We start from the raw sequence: 27,185 nt of genomic DNA, 5'->3' as shown, positions 1-27,185 counted from the left end.
GGTCAGCACAATTTCCATACATAGAGGAGGGATCAGTGAGCAAACAGATCTTAAAAGTCATTTCAGGAATGTTTGGAAAAACAGTGGAAACAAAACAGAAACCAGACTTGTCTTACTTTTGTCTGGCTGCAAGGTACTAAAGGAAAAGCAGTATTACATGTGTCTTGTAGATGTGTACCAGTCATAACTTTCTGGTTGTTCTGTTTTGATACACTATGCTTATTTTAAAGCAAAGCACAGTCTACTAAGGTTTAAGAACATTCTCAAGTGATCTCTTTCAAAATGAGTGCTTATGATTAGTAAAATCATAGTGTGAAACATTTCAGTTTTAGAGATATTTTCTTGTCATGTGCATCAGCCAGAAAAAAAGCACACTTCCAGGCGGATACCTGTTTGTTAAACAGTCTTTTCAATCCTTGTATTGCATGTTTATAAAAACTGATTTTCATGTGGCCCAGAAGAATACTGACAAGAGAAAAAAAAAACGAAGCAAGCAAGCTTCTATTCAAAACAGTGACAGCATCATGAATGCAAGAAGACAGATAAGCTAGATTTCAACATACTGATCCACTTTATTCTGAAGAGCAGGAACAGCAGGAGACTGTCTGGAAACAGGAGGGAAAAGCTCATCACAGACTGGCATCACAAGCGATGCAGAACTACAGCTGTTCAGAAAAAAGAGCTGCTGCAAAATGAGTAAATCTGGATTTTCTTTTCACAGCAGGCTAATCTGATCATTTCCTTCTTACTCCAAAGCACATTGATGTTAAACTGAAGGAAAACAAAATTATAGAGATAAAAAAACTTCAGCCAACTAATACTGATATTTCCTAAGCCGAGGAAAGTAACATTAGGATAGCAATAGGGTGGCACAGTGGCTAGCTCTGTTGCCTCACAGTTGCAGGGACTCAGGTTCATTTCTAGCCCTGTTTGTGTGAAATGTGTTTCTTCTTCCTGTTTTTCTTCAAGGTGCTACAGTTTACTTACACATCAATAAGACTATTGATAAGGATAACGGATGACTGTAAACTGATGCCTGGTGTTTTTTCGATGTACCCTGAAATGGAGTGCTGTCCTGCCATGGGATGTTTCTTGCCTTCCTCCCACATCCATGGTCCTGTTATGGAGGTAGGGTTATAAGATAAAGCCATTTTATATTTGCACTGTAATTCATACATGTGATGTTTTAAAAGTCTAAATTATATACAAAATAATAATAAAACCATCATTTTACTTGATTTACCTTATTAAGACTGTCAATTTAGCTAATTCGACCATTTTCATTATAATTACTGAGAACAGTAAAAAAAAAAAAAAAATTCACTATGAATCTACAGCAGCTTTTTGAAAATTATTAAAGTTGCTTCAAAATGCTTTTCTCTGCAGGTATGTGTGTTGACTGAATTGAGCAAAAAAGAATAATGTTTCTCATTCCTTCATAGGAGTGGATGCCACTGAAATGCCAGATTGCACTTTCCTCTGGCACAATTGTGTTAAAGCCTCCATCAGCATGATGGCATTTAAAGCTTAATATGCCTGAAATGCAGAATGGATACTGTGCCATTCTTTTCTCAAAGCAGTTCAAAAATTGCATTTAAATGATTTTTTTCTTTTTTATATCCATTTCTAATGTATCATGCATCTCTTAAAATGGAGCACTTATTCAAAAACGGATCCTGAAAAAGCAGTGTAGGAAGGAAATATATCTGAGTAGGAGTCCAGTGCCTAATAATGTGAATCATTTACATTACTTAGTTGTTTTTTTTTTTGTTTTTTTTGTACCAGATTTTTTGCCTTTAACAATTTTTATGTAATTAACTATTAAATTGGTAAACTTGTACTTGGTTTCTATTTCACTGTTATTACATCATATACATTGGAGTTAATAATAAATAAACTCTGATTGGAAATAATTTTAATGATTTTGAAAATGATTGGAAATGTTTTTGCATTCTAAATGTACTTTGATAGCATCAGTAAATAATGAGGCATGGGTTTATGCCAACAATTTCCGAATTTATACATTTTCAAGCAAATTTTTATTTAGCACATTAGTAAGCACTGCTGCTTTACGTCTCCAGAAGAATGACTTTGAATCCAGAACGAGTATTGTCAGTGTGGAGTTTAAACGTTCTCCTATAGCCTACATAGGCTTTTCTCCGAGTACTCAAAGAAGTGTGTCTGTTTATAAGATTAATTGGACATTCACATTTCAACACGTAATCATTGGAGGACCCAAAAGTATACCCATTAATTTAATGAGAAACGGTAAGGGAGAAAATGTCTGGGCATTGCCAGAAGCCTCCATATCAACCCAACACACAATGTTGTCAATTCCACGTTTTCTGGTTGTCAGTATATTGTGCATATTAATGGGCCTCATTTTAAGGCCGTCCAGGAGTCGTTCATCTGTCAACAAAAGGAAACACAGAGAAATGTGTCATTTGTCTTGGGTGAGACATCACTCTATGTGGTGTTCTCTCTGTTTTTGTCTCTGCAACGGCTGTCAAATAGTCACATCCACCTGAATCTAAGCATGTTTGGGTCCTGGGCCTCTACTTTTATGGGAGTCCATCTAGGAAAAGCTTGGGTTGCTCCTGGAACTAGAGTTGGTGAGGCCATCAGGGGTTGCTTACCTTGTATTCCTGTTTGTGGATCCCAATGCCCCAGAGCAGTGACAGGGACACTGCTATAAAAATTGGCACTGTACTCATTCTGAGTACTTTAGTTTTATTCCACATCCCAAAGAGATAAGCTTAATTGATGACTCTAAAGAGACTCTCTATGAATGGCATGTGTTTTATGGTCACTGTGGGACCTCACTGAGCCACATACCTCCAGATGCAATTGCACTGACAGGGTTAAAACAACCTTTTATTTTTGGAGAGTATACAGGTTTCTTCTCCCAGAAAACACAACACAGTTCCTTTCTTCCCCTACTCCTCCAGGTGAAATCTGGCCACCTCCTCTTCCAACCCCAACACACCTAGGTGAGCCAGAGGGCTTGGGAGTACTCCTGGTGTGTCAGTACTGTAGTAAGGAAGCATTTCCGGCTCAGGAGGAACCTCCATCCAACAGGATGAGATGCAAAAATAAAGTTCTGAATCTCTGTGTTCATAAAGTATCCCTGGGCATCTTTTGAAAAGAATAGGAGGTCCCCTGATCCTGATCCTTCTAGCCACTAAGCCATCCCCTATCTCTTGCTGGATAACTATCTCTCTCACCCCTTCATCATCTAATAGCTAAAGTGTGGTGATGATACTGGTTCAAAAATGTCTTCTGTTCCACGTGGATTATGCACATTGGTGGTAGTTGAAGTGGTTCCCCACTCTTTATGTAAGGTGTTTTGAGTAGGTTTAAAAAGCAATATATAAACTTAATCAACTATTCAATTATTGTAAAAAGTATTACAAAAATTATTTAATCAATTACTAGGGCGGCACGGTGGCGAAGTGGTAGCGCTGCTGCCTCGCAGTTAGGTAACCTGGGTTGGCTTCCCAGGTCCTCCTTGCATGGAGTTTGCATGTTCTCCCTGTGTCTGCGTGGGTAACATGCAGGTTAGGTGCATTTGCTTTCTTAAATTGTGCTTGGTGTGTGTGCCCTGCAGTGGGCTGGCGCCCTGCCCGGGGTTTGTTCCTGTGCTGGCTGGGATTGGTCCCATCACACCCCTGTGTTGGGATATAGTGGGTTGGATAATGGATGGATGGATAATCAACTACTATATATCTATAACTTTGACCAACGTTTGTTTGAATAACCATGGCATGTTGGGTGTCTCACCCTATCTTGTACCTGATGCAACTGGGATAGGTTGTAGGTTCCTGTGACATTAAGAAGGAATTAAGCAAGTTCAGAAAGTGGATGGATGTATGAAACAGTCTTTACCATGCCAAAATGATTGTGCATTTCCCTTTTGTTTGATTGACAGTGTTCTTATTTTTATTAACCATAGTTGTAATTACCACTAAAGCACCTTCATTTTACAAGGTACACTTTTAATTCTGCACTGTAAAGTACTCCTAATGAATCAACAGTTTGTTTTATGTACCCACAGAGCATATTCAAACACATTAGCTAAAGTGTGGGTTTATGTTCTATTGGCACGCTGATGTTATTTCTAATGAACCGATTGTGACAATCGTGGTCTTATGATTATCTTCTTTATGTGAATTAACTAAGTGATGGAAGGCAGCTGTGCCTGGTTGTCGTTTGGATTAAATGAAATATAACTGGGGATCTAGGTGTACTCCAGAGTACTGAGAAACTGAGCAGAAATGTAGTGCTTTTGATTTGCCCTTCCTTTTCAAAGGGTATGAAAGCTCTCATTAAATAGGTCACTTGCCTATATTGGCCACTACTAGTGTGGACAACAACTGACACACTTTGCAGTCACTCGTGCGTGTTTTAATAAAAGCATTCTCTTTGAATTCCCTGTGTTTCTGAGTAGCACAGAGACATGGTGACAGTGATTTGGAAATGTAAATGATATGCACGCTCTAAGTAGACAGGTGGCATATAATTCAATGCAAATGAAGCATGATGAGCTCCACAGGAAATTGCATGTAAAATGGCAGCTCTCTGTCAGCTGGCATTTATCATGTTAAAGGGGTGATCTACCTCTCCTCTTCTCTGGTGGATAAACTGACAAAAGAAATTTAAAAAAACATTAATGCTGAATGAAGATAAACTGTTGACTTTGTTTTGGAATATGAGCTTTGCTTTTATGTATGTTTATTTTCCCAAAACCTAAAATATTGTTTTCAATTTCAACATGTTTCATTAGTAGATTCTGCTGCTCCTAAGTCACAATAGATGGAACTCATGGGAAATAAGTGTGTGGAATAATTGCCAGAATGTTTTGTTCTGCTCATTTAAAAATGATTTTTTAAATTGGGGAAATTTAATGAAAATTATGAAAATTATACAGAGCATCCACAAGTATCATATCTAATACAATGATTAAGAGAGAAGGTGCAGAGTGCATTAACCATTCATCTATCTTAATCAGGCATTTTATCCAGGACCGGGTCACAGCTATGGAGTAACACCCTCTCAGGAGAATTGCAAAAGATAGTTGCATTGTATTTCTTACTGTTTTTACATTTTTATGTATTTATTTATTTATTTAAAGAGCTTCTGTAAGATGCCACATTTCCCCTGGGGACAAATAAAAGTTCTATCTATCTATCTATCTATCTATCTATCTATCTATCTATCTATCTATCTATCTATCTATCTATCTATCTATCTATCTATCTATCTATCTATCTTGTTGAAATACTAGGTAACAAAAAAAGAAAGAAAATCCTGATTCAATGAAGGGAAAAACAAAGAAAGTCTTGAGTTTAATTTTGGACTGATCAGGGGCTTGATTGCATTTGGAATATTGCTCTGAATGACACGACTGCACGATTACCTTTGATTATTAATTGTGTCTATACTTGAAGTGACCCTTCCAGATAGGGGCTTAGTTTATCAAGAGATAAAAACTGTTTTTCAGTACTATTTTACGATTGTTGCCGTTCCCCTTTTCCATGACTCTCACTGCTCTTACGGTGATTTGATTATTTTATATGGAGAAATCAGGACAGTATCCAGGCTGGTCTGACATGCACACCCCACCTGCAGAGGCACACCATGCTGAGGTGAAAAGGACCAAATAAAAGTGTTAATGAACTATTTGAGAAACAAAAATATTCAGTGGAGTGATACTTGTATGCCCTAAGTTGATAAATATTTTGTATGTCTTTATTTGTAACAAAAGTGTAAAATTAGTGTTTCGGGGGAATGTTTTATTTCATTAATGAGAACAGCAATACTTTGATGTCTAACTAACCAACTCCTGAGTCTTTAGGACTGACTCAAGATGTAAAATTTATTGCAGAGTTAGATGGGGAGGGGCATCGGATCAGCTTGGCAAAAGTTACTGTGTTTGGACTTAGAGCCTATGAGACATCCCCCCAGGAAGGCCATAAAACACTGCACCCATTGATCTGAAGTGTGGCTGTTTCGGATTGGTTTTGAATCAGAGGCCATTCTGTACCACAATCCTCTATTGGCCTAAGGATTTGGACAGGAATGTAAAGTTGGTTACTGTATCCCTCCCGCTCTCTCTCACACACCATGGCCATGAAAGGAACACATCGAGAAGCACAACTCGGTAGCCATATTGAGACAGGCATGCAGCCTATCCTGAAGAATGCTATCTAGAAATGATGACTTGACCAGAGACAATTGAGTAACTACAAGTCTGCGTGCCACCTGAAACTACACATCTAGCATTTATCAGATTCTATGGTTGCCAATATTCACATGTGCTTTGCTTCATTATTATTATTTTATGTATACTGTCAATCATACATTATTAAAAGTTGTAACTTAACTCCTGCATGTCCTTTTACTCTATTTAATTGCCTGAGGTTATAGATATAAAAGGGAAGGTGGAGAGAAGTGCTAAATTACAATACCTTATAAACAGTGGTAAGTGTATTCAATTTGAGGCATTCTGATAAAGGCTACATAATAAGGAGTACAAAAAGGAAACATAAATTCACAGAGGACTCTACCAAGACAAAATCAAAATAATATATACTAATATGTATATACTTAAAACGATCACAAAACTTAAATACACAGTAAATCGCCTGGAAAACCCCTGCAAATTCCAAACCAAATATTCAGTATACCAAGGTAAACAATGGAAAAATTACCCAGAGGAAAGCTCTTTGTAAATTCAATGATTTTGACCAACGATTTTACCAAACATCCAGTGATGGTACATGATTTTGGGAGCATGATATGAAAAACAGCGCCAAAATAGACAAATCTTATAAAAAATTCTGACAATGAACAAGGCATACAAAATCCAGAAGGAACTGTAATCCAGATCAGTGAGAATATTGAAATTCACAAAACAGAAAAGTGTTTTTTGCAGCTTTTTGTACAATAAAACAAAATGAAAAAATCCCCAGTGACCGCTGCACCACAGGTCGAAGCAGTCAAGCAGTATAGTTATCCTGCTACAAGATGAGAATTGGAGTCCTGTTAGGTAGTGCTGCTACAAGATACTTACAGGAGCAAAGGAAACTGCAGTCTTATTGGTCATATATGTACAGCCATTTACCTTCTCTACTTGTCTCTTTGCACTAGTTTCCATTTACAGTTAGGACGGACTTCAAAGTCTCAAAATTCCTACTTACAGTACATATCTCAAATTATAAGTATACTAGTAATGGTGCACTGCACAATAACGTGCAGTGAATACACTTGACTTGAGCATTCATAGTTTTCATACTCTTTCTCTGTTCGTTTAGCATTCGTTTGCTCAGAAGTTGATGCGCTTGCTGCTCCCTGAGCAGCTGTTCTTTTCTCCATCCTAGTGGCCCACTTCTTCTCTTCTTTCGTCAGCATCTTTTTGCGTTAAAACTGATTAAGTCAGTGTTTGTGTTGCAATTGCTTAGTAAGTTTTTTTTAATTTTTCACTTAAGCTGTCACTTAAGTCTTCAATCTGCCTCAAGAATAATTTAAGATATGAAGAGGTAGGGGAAGTGACGGCGAAGATGGTAGGGATGAGAACGGCATCTGTACGCATGTGCTGCACGGCGACCCTGCTGGCCGCTGCTGAGAGTTGATTCAACTGTAAAATAAAATAAAAATAAAAAGAGGAATAACCTTGGAGGTCAATCATCACCGCAAAAGCGGATAGTAGATGTCATGTAGTATAAGTGTACCAAATTTTACGTCAATATGTCAAATGGCTTGCGAGGTGATTTAAAATCCTGGACAGGCAAATGAATAGCTATAATAGCATATTATATATAAAGATACGTATTGGAGAATTTGATAACAGCTTTAGGTGCTAATCTACTAATGATTCTAAGAACTGATAAAATGAAAGCGGGAAGTTGAGTTTTTATCTATGGGACCAAAAAACTGTGGATGCCCCATATATATACTGTATATGTCACAGCATTTAAATCTATGCTGAAGGCTATTTCAGTTAGTCTAGAATACCCTGATTAGAACCGTTGATAACCTCTTCATATCACAACTCTAGTAACAATTGCAGACAAATAAAAAAAAGATAATCATTATGCACTGTTACTGACCCTCCGCCATTCAGTGTCTCTTCTTGGCATCCTGCTGTGGCACTTGGTGACACTGATGTCTTGCCAAGCTGCTGTTTATGCTCATGGAAGAGATATTGGGAGCCTTGGAATCAAAGGATGAAAAAATTCAATCTTCTTATTAAATTGCCCTTCGCATACTTATAATATCATAGAATGCCCAGGAGGGAGTGGGCAGCCAGTTGGTTTAGGTCACCAGAAATGTGACTTTATCTGACTTTGACTGTGACTTTGGCTGTTAAAGTGGACTGTGGATGCCCCTGGGGATTATTTTCTTCAGAAATGCTGTTGAGTGGATTTTTTGCTTTCATCTCCCTCATTGTCAACTGTCTGTAACTCGGTTATAATGTTAATGGACTTAAATTACTATGATTGGTTTATTTTTATCAAATTAAAATTGCTCTGCTTTGCTATGTCTTCAGCCTGTGTTCTTGCATTTAAATGATGTAAGAGTTACTTATTTCTGTCATTGCATTTTAGATTTAAACTTGTGCAAGCACCTGTAAATCTGTTCTAAGTGAAGAATACTACACAAAAATAAATAGTATTCGATTGACTTGTTAACACTTTGATGAAGTTCCAGGGAGATAAAAATACTTGTTTAATTTTAAAACAATCTTGTGACAATGTGTCAGATTTTAAAAACGACACCAGCATGGCATCATCGCCATACAAGGTGTGTGTTAGAAGCTAATCTTTGCAGTCATTTTTAGAGAAAGTACTGTATATAATATAGGGGATGAAATGCTGCCCTGGTGGAATGTGAGATTAGTTAGTATTTGTGAGTCTACTCTATTATCCACTAACATTAGTAGTTATAATGGCAGCATGATTGTTGTATATCATCATGAATGTAGTTTAAAATTCACATAAAATAAAAGTAACATCTAATGTACTTTCAAATAGCTGTGACCAACAGAGGGCGCATAGCTCCCCAAACTCCCAGAACAATAGACACAGAGCCCAAGTTCATCACACAACATCCATTTATTAAGCATGGGAAACATTTTCCCTTGTTTCCCACCACTCCAGTACAGTACCAGCAAGCACTTTTTTCTTCTTGTCTCTTTCTGTCTCTCTTTTCCCTTCCTCTTTGCCTCCACTTGTCCTGCAGCAAGCTTTGTCCACCTCCTTTTGACTCTAGCTTCCTGGAGTAGTGGTGGCTGGCGCTTTTTAACGAAAGTGCTCCAGGTGTCCGTTGACCTTCTTCTGACAGCAATTCCTGGTGTGGCAAAAGTATTGTCACACAGGGTTCAACAGTATCTGCGGCACCCCCTGGTGGTCCCCACGGAACCCAAAAGGGCTGCATCAAACTCTAACTTCCATGGAGCCCTGTGGGAGTCTGAGGCATCACTGCAACCCAGGGAGCTTCCAGCTCTCGCTCCAGTTGGGGCATGGCTCTAGATATATTCTCTCCCCCAGTCGTTCCAGCATAGAGCGCCCCGGCCAATTAAGGGCCCCCCTGTCTACCACATATCATACACTATATTAAAAGATCACCCCACTGTATCTGCATTTTCTAAGCTACTTTGTACAATGTTACAAAGGGGAACACAACCTATTACGACAGAAGAAACTGATAAAGATCATAAAGATCCATTGCAGGACTGTGATGGTGCAGGTAGGCTCCATGCTTCCTGTCTCTGTTTAGGAGCCTGTTGAACCCAACAGCACCGATAGTCATTACAGAGATGAGCCGGGCAAATTAGGACACACATGTAGCAGCAAGGGGTAGGTGAAAACAGTACTCAGGAATTTTATTAAAACCATCAAAAACAAAAGTGTCCAACAGTGCAAGGCAAATGTCTTCTTAATAAATTTACAAATAATCCTTAATAAAAAATCCAAATCTGTAAAAAATTATCAAAATCCATGAAAAAATAATCTCAGTAAATAAATAAATAATCAATAAAATCAAGGTTAAAATGTTGGCAGGAAATTGTCCTGTAAAAACTCACGTGCCTAGGTGCATCCTTCTAAAACTGACATCTCCCTGATTTACCCTGAGACATCAACCAGCAGGAGCAGACAACCCTCTGATCTGCTTGGGTTGTAGATGCCAATCTATTGGCATCCAAAGGCGCCTCCGAGCTCCACTTCCTTCGACACCTGCTGCTGTCATTGTGTGGGAGTCCTTCTGGAGTATATAGGTTTATGTTCTCTGGGAGATTCTGCTGGCTGGAGTTTTTCTTTACTTCTCCTGTTTTGTTAGCTGCCCATAATTCAACGTTTAAGTAATGGACAGATGTTGCTGGGCTGTGTTTATGTCAAACAGTTTTGAACCACTTTTGTTTTCCTGTCTGTTTAAACAAATCTGTGTCTTTTTTGTTCACTCATTGTGTAATTAGTAATGTATAAATTGAATCGAATTTCTGTCAAAGGTACAAATCTTTCCACTGTTCAGATATAACCAGTCTGTCTGCTGCAATGATACAGTATGTTGCCTCTCACAGTCCTAAGAAATGCAGTCAAGTTAACTATCCATCCATCCATTTTCAAACCCGCTGAATCCGAACACAGGGTCACGGGGGTCTGCTGGAGCCAATCCCAGCCAACACAGGGCACAAGGCAGGAACCAATCCTGGGCAGGGTGCCAACCCACCGCAGGACACACACAAACACAACCACACACCAAGCACACACTAGGGCCAATTTAGAATCGCCAATCCACCTAACCTGCATGTCTTCGGATTGTGGGAGGAAACCGGAGCGCCCGGAGGAAACCCACGCAGACAGGGGAGAACATGCAAACTCCACGCAGGGAGGACCCGGGAAGCGAACCCGGGTCTCCTAACTGCGAGGCAGTCAAGTTAACTATCATGTTTAAATAGTGAACATCAAATGCTGAAATGAGTGAATTTGTTCTGGGTTTTTTAGTTTTCTTCCACATTCTGAAGATGTAAGCTTCACTGCTGACTCTAAAGTGGCCCTATTTGAGTTGTCATAGGAGTGTATTGTTGTGATGAATGGTCCATGGTGCAGGGCAATTTTTAAATAAAGTGTTGTGTCCTAGGTAGTGTGCAGGCTGGGAATCAGTTGTGGGTGTGCATGAATGAGCACTACTCCAGGAATTGTTGGGTTGCCTCACTGACTGCATACAAAGTGTGAATGTGAGCATCAGTCAGGCACCTCATTTGCACCTCGGAGATAGCGGAGCATCGCTCCTGCATCCAATCAAGTTAGTATAAGAGGAGCCTGCACAGGACAAAGATGGGGAATGAAAAAAATGTTTGAGAGAGTGGAGGTTAATAGATTAAGAAAAAGGGCAGGAGCAATAGACAACGAGTGCAATAGATGGAGGCAGGTAGACCGGTCTTAAGCCCCAGAGATGTAGTGTGTGGCCAGCACTCAAGAGGGGGCTGAGGGTTGCTCCTCCTATCAGGCTGCCTTCAGCCTGCACTTTGTTTTCCTGTCGAGGACAATCCATGACCAGTTTTAACACAGGAAGTGAAAAACAAAATCAGACACTGTCACAGTCCTGAAGACCTCAGCCAGCAAGCCGCCAACACACTCCTTGACATTATACAGTAGAGTTTGTGCTGCGTTGTCTAATAGAATGACAGAATCTTTCCATGTGTTGATCTTTCCTTGGGCAAGAAAACCATTTAGAAATGCAGCAGAAGGATACAGAGAAGAGAAACAGAATGGATGAGGGTTAGTAACAGTTCATCATTTTTGCATTACAAATTGTTTTGTGCAAATAACTATCAAACAGAGAAGCAATATGTACAGCTAATCAGCAGCTTTAGTTAGGTTATGCTAGATTAAAGTAGTCAGTTTTCAACCTGGATTTAAAATCTGAGACTAAAGGGGCATCATTTACTTAAGCAGGAAGATTAATAGACAGCTTTGAGAACCTGCAATTAAAAGCTTGATCTCCCAATGCTGTTTTGTTAATCCTTGATACTTTAGTAGACTGGCACCTTGAGATCTTAATGTGCACTCTGGTTTGCAAGTAAGTAAGATAAGTTCAGATAAGTAAGCAGGGCCTTGGCCATTTAAGGTTTTATATGCAAGAGGGGTTTGTTTGAAATCAATTCTCTGCAGAACAGAAGTAATATGGTCCTGTTTTGTAGTTCTTGTAATAATATTTGCAGCAGTATTTTGAATCAATTTAAAGCTGCATATAGAATAACTTAAGCATCTTGTGAATAACACATTACAGTAGCCAGTCTCACTAGAAATTAAAGCATAAATTTATTTCTCAACATCCACCATATTTACAAGGCAGTGACCCTCTGAAATATTCCCTGCAGAAATACTGCCACATCTGATCCAGCATCTGAAATGATCCTTTCCAGGGGTCATGCACCATTTTGGAGGGTTTAGTGGAAAGACTAAGGAAAGACATGGTGAGGACTTGGGATTACATTAAAGAGAAAGGGGGAACCTGTGACATTGCTATAAGAAGATGTAAATGGATTGAATGGAGTAATGGGTGATCCCAGCTCATGGTTATTCATAATTGCTGGTTAGGGAATGTTCTCTATAGCTTGGTCAGCAGAGAAGTTTATTTAAAAGACCATTGTTTGGGGAAATGCTTAATTTTGTAATAAAACAAGTATGCCTCCAATCTTTTTTGTCCATTTTAATAAAAAAAAACATAATAAGTAATCACAACCTTCACCAAAAGAAAGTTAACAAATTGATAACACAATCCATGCACAGGTCATAATACTGACAATACACCTTGTGCTGCCTTGTAGGCTTGTTGGCTGTATACAGGGTATTATTAAAAAAACTGGAATGAAGAACCTGACAAACTGGATTTAACAAGTAAGTGTGAAGGTAGTCTTATTTTTTCAGTCCTGCTATTGTTTCTACATTCCCGCAGCTAGAAGGTGGTAGATATCCCATCTTTTGTTTCTTCCTACTGACAGACTGAGTGTGTTAATTGGCCTTTACTCGACTGAACAGCATCTGCAGACAGAAGCAGAACCTCCTACCTTTCATTTTCCCATCTAATATTTCCAATTTTGTCTTCTGTTTTTTGGAACTTCACATTCTTTAGCTCAGTTATCCTTCCTCTACTTCTGGTCTCTGTCCAGGTTCTGAACCTCTTCCTCCATTAAACCATGTCACTGCTATTATTTCCAAGTGCTTCATCAATTTCAGACTTCTGATTTTATTCTCATATACTCTAAGGCCCTGTCTATAGGAACTGGTTGGCTACATTCTCTTCATAACTCATACATTCTGGTGGTCACTAGTAAGTACCATTAGAGAGGCTGATTTTGACTAATTTGAAAATGCAAGACTCTTGGTATTTGATGATTGCACTGCAAACGTCCTGTCAAAACTCAGACTTCTCAATATTCCCTGTCACTGTTGTTAACATGATGTTGGTGACTGACTCAAAGATTCAACACACATGGATGGTTACAATTTCTGTTGTGACAAAAGTTTCTGTCAACAGTTTCACATTCTTATCCAGATGTATACAAGGCAGTCCACACTACAACTCAGGTAACACTTGTACAGGGGAATGAACTGCTACTTTCTTTATTCGCTTTACTCCTCCAGGCTTTATCCTTAATGGGCCAAAAACATTACACATATCCTTTCTGCTTACTGCAGCAACAGGCGGTTTGGTTTTCTGTTTTGGCAAAAAGTCACAGTACATTAGGAAATACGTATACTTTTTCCATTAGGACCCTCAGTTGCATTCAATTATGCCTACATTCTTGTAGCTGACTCAGTATATCTAGTACTCCCTCTAAGTCCTCTGTAATGACATCCTAAATTACCACCAGCTCCCTTACTTTTACTGTTGTTACTAATGTGGTCCTATTCATAGACAAATACAAATACCACTGCTGGCTTCTGTTCTTTTCCACTCTGGTTGATTCCACCAGCAGCAAAACCTGCCTTGTTCTTCACACAGTCTTGCAATCTCTATCTACCTTGACTTCTCAACCCATCTATTTTCCCATTAGGCAGCAAGGCAAATAGCTTCTTGGTATGATTGATATGGCCAGAGTACTGGAACTTTTGTTGTTTAATGAGGCTCAGTATTTTGCTTTCGGTCCCTAGTTTTTCTAAGATGGACGTTTCATTGACTGTTCTAGTCAACAGATGCTGAGGATGCCTCTGTAAGTCTTGAAAGCTTGAAAGCAGTTCATCTTCTAAGCAAAGTACAGAGACTATTAAAAGACAAATAACATTTTAGATTACATTATAAAAAGTATTGAATATAAACTTGAAGGATGTTATGCTTGGACTATATAATACACTAGTAATTACACCTGTGGAATATTGTGTGCAATTCTGGTTGCCATGCTATAAGAAAGACATAGCAGCACTTAAAGCTGTGCAGAGAAGAGCAACCAAGATCATCCCAGGTTTCAAAGAGAAGTCTTACTCAGGCAGATTAAACCAATTTAGTCTCAAGCTGAGGAGACTGTGTGAGTACTTAGTCCTGGTCTTAAGAATTGTCAAAGGCATTGATAAGGTATATTCAAAAGAATTCTTTTAACTAATCAAAGATATTACGAGGAAGAGGAAGCACTTCATTTACATAAAGAGTTGTGGGACTGTGGAACAAACTACTAAGATATGTAGCTGAAGCCAAAATATCGACATGTATGACTTTTTAGATTACGGCTTGGAGGAGCCAGTCTTTTTTGAGCGGTTACATCTGCAAGGGATTTCAGCTAATCTAGCACCTTGACCTCAGGGTCGCTAAACTGGAGGAGGATTTAGTTGGCCTGGGTTGTAGTAGAGAATTGGAAGACCTGGCCAAGGTGTCCCTGAGACAGATATTGTGCATCTATAAGGTGGCACAGAGCAGACAGGTAGAGATTGGTGGGTCACGGTCACAAGGCACAAGGGCATCAACCCAGGAATTATAAGTATCAAATCATTTTCAGGTCCTTATGGAGCTGGACCATGTCTCTGATGACTCTGTCAGAGGTGGTAGGCAGAAATGAAGAGCCCCAACAGGCCACCTCAAAATCAGTTCCCAGAAAGAGAGAGGTAGTGATAGTAGGGGACTCAATCATTAGGGGACTGAAGTGCAGGTTTGCTCACCCAGTGTGCTACCTTTTGGGTGCACAGGTGGGAGACCTCCCAGGAATGGTGGATAGGCTCTTGGCCAGAGCCAGGGTGGATTTAGTTGCCATTGTCCTTGTTGGAACAAATGTCATACATAAGGGTAGTTGTCAGTTCTGCAATCCAAATTCAAATAGTTAGGTGCCAGGCATAAGAGCAGAAATAACAAGGAAGTCTTCTCTGAATTTCTGCCTGTGCCATGCACCAGTTTAGTTAAGACTGAGATTAGAAGGCTTAATGGGTAGCTCAAATCTTGGTGCCAGGTAGAAGGGTATAGGTTTATAGGAGATTGGGACTCCTTATGGAATAGGTGGCATCTGTTCCACCACGATGGGTTACATCTGGACCAGTGGGGCACCAATGTACTGGGGAGACGTATGAGTAGGTTAGTCAAAGATTGTTTAAACTAGGGAATGGTGGGGACAGGGAGTTTAGGACAGGCTAGATTTAGAACTAAACATGGAGAAACAATAGTGTAAAAATAAAAATGTGTAGTAATGTAAATTCTAACTCAACTTTTAACTGTTGGAGTTGTATGTAGCAGAACATAATTTTGATATTATAGCAATAACAGAAACCTGGCTAAATAACAAAAATGGGGATGAGTATAACTTAGAGGGATATTATAGTCACGGGGGACTTTAATTATCTGAATATTAACTGAGATAACCTTGCAAATGGTGGCACACAAGACCAGGGGATTTTAGAAGTAATCAATGATTGATTTAGAACAAATCACAACACAGAAACTGCACTTGTTAAAGTAGTAAATTGCCTTGCGGGTAAATGCAGACAGAGGCCATTTATCTGTTCTCATCCTCTTAGATCTGAGTGCCGCATTTGACACCATTGATCACAACATTCTTAGAAATCGCCTCAGTCAAAGGGTGGGCCTCTCTGGCAGAGTCCTAAATTGGTTTGAATCCTACTTGGCAGGGAGAAAATTCTTTGTTAGTTGTGGTAATTACAACTCAAAGACACATGATATTCTATATGGTGTTCCACAAGGCTCTGTTCTGGGTCTGATGCTCTTTTCAATCTACATGCTTCCGTTAGGTCAGATTATCTCAGGGCACAACGTGAGCTACCACAGCTATGCTGATGACTGCTGTACTTATCAATAGCACCTGATGACACCGACTCTCTCGATTTACGAACACAATGTCTAACTTGTATTTCTGCATGGATTAATAGTAATTTTCTCAAGCAAAATAAAGAGAAAACTGAAATTTTAGTGATTGGCAATAATGGATTCTATGAGGTTATCAGAAATAAACTTGATTCATTAGGATTAAAAGTCAAGATGGAAGTAAAAAACATAGGGGTAACTGTTGACTGTTACCTGAATTTTAAATCGCATATTCATCAGATCACTAAGACAGTATTTTTTCATTTAAGAAACATAACAAAAGTTAGACCTCTTATATCATTGAAAGATGCTGAGAAATTAATTCATGCTTTTGTTCTCAGTCGACTAGATTACTGTAACGCACTCCTCTCAGGACTACCCAAAAATGACATAAATCATTTGCAACGAGTGCAGAATGCAGCTGCTAGAATCCTAACTGGGAAAAGAAAATCCAAAAACATTTCTCCAGTTTTGATGTCACTACACTGGTTACCTGTGTCTTTCAGAATTGACTTTAAAATTCTGCTAATGGTTTATAAAGCCTTAAATAATCTCGCTCCATCTTATATATCGGAATGTCTGACACCTTATATTCCAAATCGTAACCTTAGATCCTCAAATGAGAGTCTCCTTAGAATTACAAAAGCAAAACTTAAAAGAAGTGGTAAGGCGTCCTTCTGCTGTTATGCACCTAAAATCTGGAATAGCCTGCCAATAGGAATTTGCCAGGCTAATACAGTGGAGCACTTTATAACACTGCCAAAAACACATTACTTTAACATGGCCTTCTCATAACCTTACTTTAATTTAATCCTGATACTCTGTATGTTCAATTCATTATAATAACCATTCATAGTGGCTCTAAAATCTGTACTAACCCCTACTCTCTCTTCTGTTTCTTTTTCCGGTTTCTTTGACCGCCACCACCACCTACTCAAAGCATCATGATGCCCCAACATTGATGGACTAAAAGCCAGAAGTCTACATGACCATCATCATCAAGTCCTTCTGTGAGAACCCTCATATATACAAAGAGGACTGTTTCATTTATGTTAGGTAGAATGCCCAGAGGGGACTGGGCGGTCTCATGGTCTGGAATCCCTGCAGATTTTATTTTTTTCTCCAGCTGTCTGGAGTTTTTTTTTGTTTTTTCTGTCCTCCCTGGCCATCGGACCTTACTCTTATTCTATGTTAATTAATGTTGACTTATTTTATTTTCTTACTGTGTCTTCTATTTTTCTATTCTTCATTATGTAAAGCACTTTGAGCTACATTTTTTGTATGAAAATGTGCTATATAAATAAATGTTGTTGTTGTTGTTTTTAACACAGTATGTTAAAGCACTAAGTCTGTCTGGATTTAGTATTTTGTAATATACAAGACAGAATTGAGGGTGTAGAGGTGGTTGAACCATTAGGGTCAAGTGACAATAATATAATACAGTTCTCAGGGTTTTGTAAGAGTATGGATGCAAAGACTAAAATTGTTAAGTTTAACTTTGGTAGGGAACATTTTGAGCAGAAGTCTAAAGAGGATAGACTGGGGTAAGCTTTTGAGTGAGGAGACAGTCGAGGAACAGTGGAACAGGTTTAAAAATGTTTTACATGGAATTAATAAGATATTTTAAAAACTCTGCATTGGATTAATAAAGGCTTAAAAAAGAAGCTGCAAAGGAAAAAGCAGCTGTATAAGGCATATAAGACTAATAACTCCAAAGTGAATCATAGGGTGTATGAGAATATGAGAGCACAATTAAGAAGGATATTAGGAAATCTAAAAGACAGTTGGAGAGGAGCATAGCAGATAAGGTGAAAGACGACCCTAAGAGATTCTTTCAGTATTTTAGTAATAAAGGAACAGTCGAGAAAGAGGTGAAGTGCATCAGGAACAGTAAAGAGGAATTAAAAGATACAGACTGTGAAATAGTGGACGCTTTAAACTTGCATTTTTCTGAAGTCTTCACAACTGAGAAAGTGGATAACCTCCCAGTGGTAAACAGGACTACTAAAGAGGTATTGAGGGATTTGGAAATTGTAGAGGAAATTGTACTGCTCAGATTAAATAGGCTGAAATCAATATTTACTGTTGAGTTCTTATGGAGGCTAGCAAGTACATATATAAACCCATAACACATAAGGGTGATGTTTGTAGATGGGTGTAGTCACAGGAAGGAGAGGGTGATTGTGCAAGTATCCTTATCAGAATTGGCTGATGTTAAGAGTTGTGTTCCACAGGGGTTAGTGCTAGGGCGGCGGCTATTTTTAATATACTGTATATGAATGATTTAGATAGGAATATAAGTAACAAGCTGGTTATGTTTGCAGATGATACCAAGATAGGTGAATTGGCAGATAATTTAGAATCCATTAAATCATTACAGAAGAACTTGTACAGCATACAGGTTTGGGGAGATTTGTGGCAGGTGAAGTTAATGTCAGTAAATGTAAAGTATTACACATAGGAAGTAAAAATGTCAGGTTTGAATGCACAATAGAAGGTCTAAATATCGGGAGTACACCATATGAGAAGGACTTAGAAGTCATAATGGACTCTACGCTATCAACTTCCTGACGGTGTTCAGAAGCCATTAAGAAGGCAAACACAATATTAGGTTATATAGCACAATGTGTGGAGTACAAGTCCAAGGAGGTTATGCTCAAGCTTTATAATACACTGGTGAGGCCTCATCTGGAGTACTGTGTGCAGTTTTGGTCTCCAGGCTACAAAAAGGACATAACAGTGTTAGAAAAGGTCCAGAGAAGAGTGACTATGCTCATTGCAGGTCTACAGAGGAAGAATTATGAAGAAAGATTAAAAGAGATGAGCTTTTTCAGTTTAAGCATAAGAAGATTAATAGGTAACATGATTGAACTGTTTAAATGTATGAAGGGAATTAGTACAGTGGATAGAGACTGTTATTTTAAAATGAGTTCATCAAGAATGTGGAGGCAAAGTTGGAAACTTATTAAAGGTAAGTTTTGCACAAACATTAGGATGTTTTTCTTTACACAGAGAACCATAGACACTTGGAAAAAGCTACCAAGTAATGCGGTAGACAGTAAGGCTTTAGGGACTTTCAAACTCGACTTTATATTTTTTTAGAAGAATTAAGTGCATAGGAATGGTGAGCTTTGTTGGGCTGAATGGCCTGTTCTCGTCTAGATTGTTGTACTGTTGTAACGTTTGTAAAGAAATATCTGGATGAGATATGGGAAAAGCTTAGTTATTAGGTAACCAAACAAACTTGATAGACTAAATAGATTTCCTTTTGTTTGTCAAAATTCTCATATTCCTATGTAAAGCTTCTGTCTTGTTGATGACGCTCTTGTTTTGGGGTCCAGCTTCCTGGACCATAGGCTATTACTGGCCATGGCATTCATCTTAATAGTCTTATTTTTATGTATCTTCTGATGGTACCATTTTTCCACAGGGACATTAGAGACCAGAGGATGGAACCTGTGGCACCAAGCCTTGTGCAGATTTTGTAATGCAGTAGCAGTACTTAGTATTGCTGTCATTAACATATTTAAAGGACTCAATTTCATGTAATTATACACCTCTGAAATTGAATGGGATATCTTTTTTTGCTTGGGTGACAGTCACAACCTTCAGCTTGTTATTGTTAACCTCAAGATTATAACACCGTATTCAGCAGGTGTTTTATTTTTGATGTCGGTCTAAATATATAACATAATATTATCAAACCTGCTTCATCCAAATTAGTGTGATGGGTGGCCTGAGTATATTCTGGCAGCATTGTCACAAGGCAAGAATCAATCCAGGATGAAACACCATTAAAGGTTTAAAGGTCCCATTCACACACAAACACACACACACATACAGAGGTGAATCAAAATTTAACCTAACACACGTCTTTATGATGTGGTGATGGGAGAGAGTATAGAGAAAAAAATGTACACAAATAGCCATTCCTGGGTGTGATGAATTTGCAAGGAAATCATGTGGATTGCTGGCAAGACTGGTACTCCATCCACCATAAAAACACTTCATGCAGCACTGAGATGACAGACATTTCTCCTTTCTGCTCCTCACAGGAGCAGCTCTGCTGCAGCTGCCCATAGGAAAACTGCTCACATTATGAAGGAGATGGAGGAAAGCCCTCAGGAACCTCATTCCCAAAGAATCAAAATCGTCGAAGAGCCAAAGGGGTCAGGCCTATCGGCGATCAGAACTGGTGTGGTGGACTTGGTTGCAACTGGTTGGACCCTGAATGTTACTGAGGGTTGTGTTGGTGTTACCAGCCTTCCCAAAAGGAGGTGTTTAATCTCGCAGGGCACCCTGAATATCATTGAGAGGTGTCGCAGCATGTGACTTGATGGCAACTCTGCTCTGTACCAGGAACCGAGAAGAATGGCTGTCTCAAAGTCACTAGATATACACTGGTACTCTCAGTGCTGTGCAGAACGGAGGCAGAACCTCTGCATTTTTCTTATTTGCTTCTGGGGTTCATCGGGGTGTGTTCTTGCTCCTACTCTGTTCAGTGCTTATATTGACTGGGTGTTGGGCAAAGTTTGTGTGGTCCACCTGTGGGGCATCTTTTGGTTAAGAGAGATTCACTGATCTTGACTTTGCCAACGATGCTGTGATGTTCGCAGAGTCAATGGAGGCTCTGATCAGGGCTATCGAGAGACTAAGCAAGGAGTCAAAATGTCTTAGTTTGCATGTGTCCTGGATAAAACCCAAGCATCCAGGGCTTTAATGACCTCAGCCATCTGTAGAGTGTCTGTCTGCAGGGAGAGTGTCACCCTCATTGAGAGGTTTACTTATCTTGGCAGTGACATTCATGTCTCTGGTGACTCTTCCTATGAAGTCATTAGATGGATTGGGAGAGCATGGGGGTCATGAGGTCGCTGGAAACGGCGAAGGTCCAAGTCTTTAGAGTCCTGGTGCTTCCTGTTTTGTTATATAGTTGCAAGACATGGACACTAGCCAGTGACCTGAGAGTGTCACTTCGGAGAATCTTTGGGTACCACTGGTTTGACTTTGTGTCAAATGAGCAGTTGCTCATGGATTCCTAAATGAGGCATATTACCTGCATTGTGAGGGAGCGTCAGTTATGGCACTACGGCCATGTGGTGCAATTCCCTGAGGGTGAATCCTCACTTTTGAGGACCCAAGTGGTTGGACCACACCAAAGGGATGCCCACATAACACCTGGCTGCGGCAGATAGATGGTCATTTCCAGGCAGTGGGACTAGACCATGTGTCTGCCTGGGGGGGTTGCCAACCAGGATCCCGAGCTGTTTCATCATGTGGTGGGTGCAGCAACACACTACCAGTGAATGCTCCCCAACCTGACTTGACCTGAAACAGCCAGCAAATGTGGGATTTGAATAAAAGATGATATATTTGTGAGGGTGGCCAGACAATTCCCCACATCAGTCAATTCCCCACATTCCCAACTCCCCACAATTACAATTCCCACATCACAATTCCCACATTGCAATTCCCCACTTCCACAACTCCCCACATTGGGATAATATGGAGTGCACTGAATTAATAATATAATGAAGGAATTCTAAAATGCAAATAGTAGTAATTAATCTCCAAAAGTTTTATTTCATGACAATTTATTGAAATGCATTACTGATTACAAAATACAAGTAACTGATATACACAAATGAACAAATGAGTTTAATACAAAATATGCTTGGTACAAAATAATGAATTAGATAAGGTCCTATTCCATTTGCTAATAATTCCACTGTACAGGTTTATCTAATAAAAGAAAAATCATTAAACTAAATGTACAGTACAAAACTATTAATAATTGACAAGAATGACTAAAGTACACAGAAACTACTAAACACAAAGGTTACTTTGGAAACTGCATGTTGGCCAATTTTCTCAAATACTTAATCTTATCCTGTTGATTGGCATACCCTTGGACAGCCTCAATACTTCTTCCTTTTTGGCTGTGGTCTGGTGCGCGCGACGCGGAGCACGTGATACGCTAAGCGAGAAGAATTTTATTTGATTTATTTCGTGTTTTATTTTACACCATAAGTAAAGTCTATTATTTTGAGAACTTTAATTTTGGTAATTTAAAAAAGATAAAAATCAAAATGTTACGTTTTAGCATGTTTTAAGAAAGATTCAAAAATAATAGAATTCAACTTACCTGTTTCAAATTTTTAAAAGGCAAATTGTATATAAAATGCATGCTTGGATAATGTATTTTACATATTTATTAACAAGTAGCGTTTTTAAATAAAATAATGCTCGATGTGGGGAAACGGAGGGCACGCTTTTGTATCATTATATGGACTGTCTTATATAGTACATTAGTCTATGGTTATAATAAATATTATCCCAATGTGGGAGTTGTGGAAGTGGGGAATTGCAATGTGGGAATTGCAATGTGGGGAATTGTGATGTGGGAATTGTAATTGTGGGGAGTTGGGAATGTGGGGAATTGACTGATGTGGGAGTTGTCATGGAACCGAGAACAAACAATTTTGTAAACCAAAAAAAAAGGATGAGATAAACTAGAAAAGCATCACTGTAACCAGCAGAGCCTTGCTGTCCTCCAGTCACTTATGTAGAAAGGACATATGGAGAAAATAATGAATTGCTGTTGTGAAGGATATTTGATTTATTTATATGACTAATGCTAGTTAAAGAAATTTCTCCAATGATTATTATATTCCTAATTACATAAATTCATTCATCTTCAGAGGCTGACCTTGAATCAATGCCTGCCTTTGTTTTTTACTGTCTCAATAATAGTGATAAATTCATCCTTAATAGACATTAGAGTTTTATTGGGGGTAATGCAGGAGCCTTTATGAGGTACTGCTGGCAGAGGGGGTTGTGAAACTTACAAATCAAAGGGGAATTACTGACCACATGGAGCACAGATATTGGTATGATTAATTAATCAGAAAAACTCATCTCTGTCACATTTTCAACTATACAATGAACAGTATCTTAAACATCAAGGAGAAAGCAATATCTTTAGTACTTTGTTGTTTGATTTTCAATATGCAAGATTTCTTTGTGCTTCAGAATTGCTGTCTCCAAGGTGTTGACAGAATGGAAATAAAGCCTGAAAAAAATTCTTAATAGTACAGAAATGACTGTAGGAACACTTAGTATGACAGTAATTGCAGCCCATCACAGAAGATTTGCCTAAAAAACTAAAACTAGAATGACTTCAGAAGTTTTTTTTTCTTTTATAGTTGAAGTGAACTATGAGAGCTGAATTCCAAAAACAAACATGAATGGGGAAAAGTTCTATGGGGCACTAAAATATAAATGCTATCGGTTAAAGGATTGAAACATTTCAATTTTATACAGAAAACGTAATATTATGAAACAACAAGGAGAAACAGTGTTCTTGTGGCTTTGCACAATAGGCATAGTTATGGCTAATAGATACTTTCAGCTGCCAGAGGGACCAACCTAAGGATGAAATTAAACTGAAAAGCAATACCATACTGAAATACAATGAAAAGAAGTCGGAACTTTGAGCAAGTCCACTAAGATTATGGAAACATTCAAACATTACCCAACCTGCTTAATTAAGTTTAGGTCAAGGTTAGGGTGGTCAAGACATAGCTTCGGAAGCAACATTAATTTATTGTTATTACTTTGGTGTTTCCTGTCTTGTCCTCTATCTTCCCAAGACAGGGAATGGTCACCATAACTGGATTCAGTGTGTTTCATACTAGTTGGGTGTAAAGACATTTCAGCTCTTAAGATTCTGAACTACTGAGTATAAAACATTAAACTCACATGAATCATCCTTTTGTTGGGTGGAATGGAAAAGCAGTGGCTTGGAATATATCTTCTCATGTAAAGGGACCTAGGTTCCAGTTATGTTCCTATTTATTCCTGTCTGAAATTTGCAGGATTCCTTCCTATTGCTTTTTGATGAGTTTTCTGTGTACTCTGGTTTCCTTCTGCTTCTTAAAGAAGCTCAGGTTGGATTCTTTTTTGTCTCTAGCTTGGACCTGGCTGAGTGAGTTTGAGTGTTTGTGTACATTTTATGCAATTCACTGGGATCTTTGATGGTTCTCGACTTTCATTGAATACTATCATTATTGGCTCCAGAGCTCCATGGCCCTGAAATGAAACAGGTAGGTTCAGTTAATGCATGATTATTTAACTCATTTTCTTACATTACAGCAGGACAAAATTCAATCAAATAGATGAAAATGAATTTGCAAGCTCAATAACATGTCTTGAAAGCAATCCATGAAACAGCGTTGGTCAAAGTTCTAGTTCTAAGTTAGCAAGTTTCAGACTGTGAAGAAAGGAGACAGCCATATCAACTTAACTGATCTAGTGACAACCTCTTCCCATGTCCCAATTGGCTCCAGTAAACCAGGCAGAATGATGGCATTCCCAATAAGATGGTTATGTCATACAATCAGTCTTCTACAGAATTCTGGCTTTAAACTACATTCTTATGCAGTTAGGAAGTCCCCAGGCATTCAGCCTCTCCATGAGACACTACTGGGTACAAAATAGTAAAGTATCTCCTAATTAACCAAAAGATCATTATTCTGAGCTATCTGAGCCAGCCTGCATTCACACATAATAATGAAAATATTACATTTAATCAAAGGAAAAACCTTATTATTTATCCCAGCATAATGCAAGTTAATGAATGACAGTTCCATATTTAAAGCGTACAATAAGCATACAGCTTGATGTTGGCTTTAGAACACTACAACATTAGAACAATCTAGATGAGAACAGGCCATTCAGCACAACAAAGCTCGCCAGTCCTAGCCACTTAATTCTTCTAATTAAATATAATTCAAATAGTTTTGAAAGTCCCTAAAGTCTTACTGTCTACTGCACTACTTTGTAGCTTACTCCAAGTGTATGTGGTTCTCTGTTGTCACACATGGGCGATTAGGAATCAGTCAATGAGCCTAAAGGTGAGTAAAACATTGTGAGATAAGATGTTGTCACGTGGTACTTACCTGAACTCTTTTCTCTCATCAACAGAAAACAAGAAGAAATCTAATACCACAACTTCCGGGTTCCAAAATGGCCACGATGACGTCACTTCCGGCACCCACAAAACACCTCACTTCCGGTTCCTGTTGCCACATCACCACCTTGTCAACCGTTTCCTGTCACATGTTTTTCTCTTGCTATATAACTGCCATTTTGAAAACAGGTTATTGTTCATTGTGCTTTTTCAAAGACTCTGAATCAATTCTTTTCTTATTATCTGATCTTTATTTTGTATTTTGTGAAGTTTATTGGATCACACTGTGTAAAAAAAAAACTTCCTAATATTTGTGTGAAATTTACCCTTAACAATTTTCCAACTGTGTTCATATGTACTTGATGAACTCATTTTAAAATAGTCTCGATCCACTGTACTAATTCCCTTCATAATTTTAAACAGTTCAATCAGGTCACCTCTTAATCTTCTTTTGCTTAAACTGAAAAGGCTTAGCTCTTTTAATCTTTATTTATAATTCATCCCCTGTAGAACTGGAATCAGCCTAGTTGCTCTTCTCTGGACCGTTTTTAGTGCTGCTATGTCCTTTTTGTAGCCTGGAGATCAAAACTGCACACAGTACTCCAGATGAGGCCTCACCAGTGCATTATGAAACTTGAGCAGAGCCTCTTTGGACTTGTACTTGTGCTATATACAGTAACCTAACATTCTGTTTGCCCTGTTAATGGCTTCTGAACACTGTCTGGAAGTCGATAGCTTAGAGACCATTACGACTCCTAAATCCTTCTCATAAGGTGTACTGTCAATTTGCAGACCTTCCATTGTGAATTCAAACCTAACATTTTTACTTCCTATGTGTAATACTTTACATTTACTGACATTAAATTTTATCTGCCACAAATCTGCCCAAGCCTGTATGTTGCTCGAGTCCTTCTGTAATTATATAACGGATTACAAATTATCTGCTAATCCACCTATCTTGGTATTATCTGCAAACTTAACCAGTTTGTCACTCATACTTCTATCTAAATCATTTATATATGTTACAAATAGCAGTGGCCCTAGCACTGACCCCTGAGGAACACCACTCTTAACATCAGCCAATTCTGATAAGGTTCCTCGCATCATCACCCTCTGTTTCCTATTTCTGAGCCAATTCTGCACTCATCTAAAAACATCACCCTGAACTCCAACTTATTTTAGTTTGATGCTCAACCTCTCATGTGGCACCTTATCAAATGCTTTCTGAAAGTCAAGATAAATAATATCATATGCTTCACTTTGCTCATAAACTTTTGTTGCTTCCTTATAGAATTTCAGCATTTTAGTAAAACATGACTTTCTTTTTCTGAACCGATGCTGACTGTTCAGAAAAGACTGTGATGCATGTTAAGCTTACTGGCCTATAGTTGTATGCATCTTCCCAGTCACCCATTTACATAATTGGATAATATTTGCCATTTTCCAGTCCTTCAGAATCTCTCCAATGTGCAGTGACTTCCTAAAAATATATGTCAAGGGTTTATATATGTTCTCAATAGCCTCCTTAAGAACTCAAGGGTAAATATTATCTGGTCTTGGTGATTTGTTTGATTTCAGCCTATTTAATCTGAGCTGTACTTCTCCCTCTAAAATTTACAAATACTTCAGTAACTATTTAGTAGTCCTGTTTACCACTGGAAGGTTATCCATTTAGAGTATCTATTATTTCAGTCTGTATCTTTTAATTCCCATTTACTATTCCTATTGCATTCACCTTCTCCTTGACTGTTCCTTTACCACTAAAATACTGAAAGAATCTCTTAGGGTTGTCTTTCGACTTATCTGCTATATTTCTCTCCAACTGTCTTTCAGATTTCCTAATATCATTCTTAATGGTTGCCCTCATGTTCTCATACACCCTATGATTCAATTTGGGTTTATTAGTCTTGTA

At 38.5% G+C, this 27,185-nt stretch overlaps 1 long non-coding RNA gene across 1 annotated transcript in view; it reads left to right on the top strand.

The window, feature by feature from the left end:
* The first annotated feature begins 520 nt into the window (after window positions 1-520).
* Window positions 521-27,185, top strand: part of LOC120543240 — a 33,214-nt gene continuing 6,549 nt past the window's right edge. Inside the window, exons 1-2 of the long non-coding RNA XR_005636322.1 lie at window positions 521-696; window positions 970-1,128. This is a non-coding gene — a long non-coding RNA (uncharacterized LOC120543240). The remainder of the gene's footprint in view (window positions 697-969; window positions 1,129-27,185) is intronic.

The sequence above is a fragment of the Polypterus senegalus genome, chromosome 13 (assembly GCF_016835505.1).
Source record: "Polypterus senegalus isolate Bchr_013 chromosome 13, ASM1683550v1, whole genome shotgun sequence".
Lineage (NCBI taxonomy): Eukaryota > Metazoa > Chordata > Cladistia > Polypteriformes > Polypteridae > Polypterus > Polypterus senegalus.
Note: the sequence above shows the minus strand (reverse complement) of the source record. Positions and strands in the feature narration are given on the sequence as shown.